This window comes from Podarcis bocagei (genome assembly GCF_964188305.1).
Source record: "Podarcis bocagei genome assembly, chromosome: 4".
Lineage (NCBI taxonomy): Eukaryota > Metazoa > Chordata > Lepidosauria > Squamata > Lacertidae > Podarcis > Podarcis bocagei.
Window position 1 is genome coordinate 22721362 of NC_138128.1, and position 3141 is coordinate 22724502.

General features: G+C 45.0%; 1 long non-coding RNA gene across 1 annotated transcript; it reads left to right on the top strand.

Annotated features, from left to right (window-relative positions):
* The first annotated feature begins 592 nt into the window (after window positions 1-592).
* Window positions 593-2725, top strand: LOC308585185. The gene is made up of 2 exons (XR_014007128.1): window positions 593-1279; window positions 1808-2725. It is a non-coding gene; the product is annotated as an uncharacterized lncRNA (long non-coding RNA).
* Window positions 2726-3141: the final 416 nt, after the last annotated feature.

Consider the following 3141-nt stretch of genomic DNA (forward strand, 5'->3'; position numbering starts at 1 on the left):
ACATCATTGTTGAGACTCATCCCTGCAGAGGCAATATTGGGATGACATTAAAGGCTCACCTTACTTGGCCTGTAAATGCTCAAATATGTTAAATGTTTCGAGTGCTTAAGAAAAGCTACATATCAATGCTCATGATTGTGAACACAATTCAGCCCAAACTGAAATGAAACACTTTTATAGCAATTGGTGACAAATGTTGAATTATTTACTTTTTTAAACAATTCATGGTGAAAAAAATCACATCTAGATAATAGATTCTTGTTCATACCTCATTTCGCTTAGAGATAAACTGCTGAAAGTTTTTTTTAAAAAAGTGGGATATAATTTTCTTGAAATAAAAAAATAGAAATGTTCATGTATGCAACTTTCAGAACAAAGTAGTGAAATTGCAATGTCCGGTTCTCAAGTAAGTCAGGCAATACTGTTGCTGTTGAAATAAATATGGCTCTTAGCAAACTCCCTGAATTTAGAATGCATTCACATATGCCACCAAACCACATGCAATATAATGAAAAAAGCAGGTGATAATATAAACGTTTCCCTCCTTTGCTTCACTTCAGCCTGCATTCTGCCACTGGGAGGCACCTCTGACTTCTGGAAGAAGAACAGAGCATCACCAGAATTAACAGTTTGTTCCTTGGAAAGTCTCAATAAAATGCTTTGACGGGATGGCTGCAGGAGCTTGCCAAGGGTAAGGAAGAAGCTGGTGAATTATGCCTTAGATGACTTCAGGTTTATGACTAGCTGATTCCTACAGTTCCCCGTGTGCTAAGCAGACCTCCCCAAGGCTCTGCAAATATTGTTACAAGGTTTAGGTGCCCTTGCTTCCTCCCCAATGGCTTTCTATTCCTACTTATGTTCATGTTCGCTGAGCTAAGACTGAGCTTGCCATCTAGGACCTGGTTTATATAAGCAGCAGAACTAAGGGAGTGGGAAACAACAGGTTGCTGTGGACGAGATAGGCTTTTAATCTTCTCCAGCAGGGCTTTTCTTGCTGTACCGCCTCGGACTGCAGACAGTTCCCAGTTGCTTATTAATATGAAAATTCCACGCAAGTAGAAAATCAGCACATTGGGAAGAAAGGTTCTTCTAGCCCAGTTCTCTCCCTGCTGTGCTGTCCTCTTCTTACAAGGATTTTCGTTTTTCTTTTGCTAATGTCAGGGAACAACGATGGGATTCACGCACCTGCAACCTCAAGTGGTATAGTCAACTCAACCTCTCAGAATTCTTCCAAGCAGTACAGCAAGGTGTGAATGGACTGCACCATTTCTGACTGCAGGTGGGATATACCATTTTTACATGTTTCCTCCATGCTCTTTCTTTAATACGTAGAAAAATCAGCACAGCAGAAATATAGCTAGGCTAGCCTCTTATCTTCCCTGCTTTGCTGGCTTTACATTTGACTGGAGTTTCACATTAAGGAAGAATTCAGAAGTGTGATCTCCTTCTCAGAACCCACTCTGCAACCTCAGCACTCAGTAGCCTTGTTCTGCTGCAAGGCCTATGTTTTCTTTATTAGCAATGGCGTTTATATTAGTTTTAACTTCCACCTTTGCTAGGGGGATCTACCATCTCCCTTCTCCCTGCAGGAGCATCAGGAATCCATCTCAGAATACAAGGCCAACCTTTTTGCATAAGTTTAAACCCTCCCTGACCCTCCCACCAAGTCTGTGATTTTTTTTAAAAAAAAAATTAATTAATTTGGCCCGACCCTGAGAGATTTATTACCTCAGCCTTTCGGCACAGACACCCATAGAGCTTTGTTTCAGAAGAGCCCCCCAAATCGCGCCCTTTTGGTGTCTTTCAGAATTCCCCCCTCTGAGAAGCTTGACACGGAGGACGAGCCAGCAAGACCCTCTTTGCGCCTCCCGGTGACCCCCTCCATGGAGAAGGTCAACCTTCCTTTCATGAACAAGCACCAGCCACCCACCGAGCTATTTAGAAAAAAGAAGCTTAAAGGGCAGCTCGCTGCCGGCACTCACATCTCTCCAGGTTCCCTTTTGTCACTGAAACAACCCCTTGCCCTCCTTGCTTCTCTCGCCTCCCTTTCTCAGCTGTTTGCAAACTTTGCTAAAACGGCCCCAGCTGAGTCAGGGTGATCAAGTTGCGCTGGCGTAGATCTCTGGCTGATCCAGGAAGCTCCAGGCTCAGCCAGAGATCCTCTGCACCCTCAGCTGCTCAACCAGGCAGGTCTCACCATAGGTTTGAGATTCCTGCATCGGTTGGGAATCCTGTAGGGGGTTGGACTGGATGACCCTCAGGGTTCCTTCCAACGTTGCGATTCTATGATGGCGCCATGAAATCATCAGTGAGTGCATCACAATGCATTCGCTGTGGGTAATTGCAGCTTGGGGCGAAGAATGTTACTGAATACATCATACCAACCGTCAGAACGAATGCAAGTCGTACTAAAGAGGAAATAAGCTGTGATCTCCAGAGGTGATCCTGTTACGTGAACAGAAACGGCCCAAAAGCTCAGCATCTCCTTCGCTCTGTTGAGATTTCATTGTGAAACAAGATGGCTGCCTCCTCCCTACTTGTGTCCTGGGAGAAATGGACAATTGGGCAAGTGGGCATGGGCAGGACAGCTCCCAGTCAAGGATCTTGTGTACTGCTGGTGTGGATGGGCTTGGCTTAAAGGAGAAACCCTGTGCCTAGGTTTCTCCCAAGATCTACGGATGAAGGGCATCGTACCAATTTAATAAATAATAACCACGAGGGATTTGCTTACTGGCAATGTTGCTGAGTTAATGGCGACTGACTTGACTATGAAGGAGGCAGGCAGGATTTTGTACAAGATTCTGGAGGGGCCCAGAAGTGTGGGGCCCAGGCAGCTGCCCCTCCCTCTAAAGCCAGCACTGTAGGACCCTTTCTCAGGTCATCTCACCCCGACCCCATCGCCATTTGCAGAGTTGTTCACCTTCTCCCCAATGAATGTTTGAAACCCGATATTCTTTCTGAATCAACAAAAGTGTATACTAACTAAACCCACATAGATTTCTTTCTTCTTCTTTTTTTGTAAGGCCCAAACTAGAGGTCGCCTGATGGGGCCCTAGTCTGTAAATATATCAAGGGTGGTCTCACTTTAACAGCCAGATGAGTGTTCAAGAGAGGGGCCTTCTTTCTCTCTCTCCATTGCTC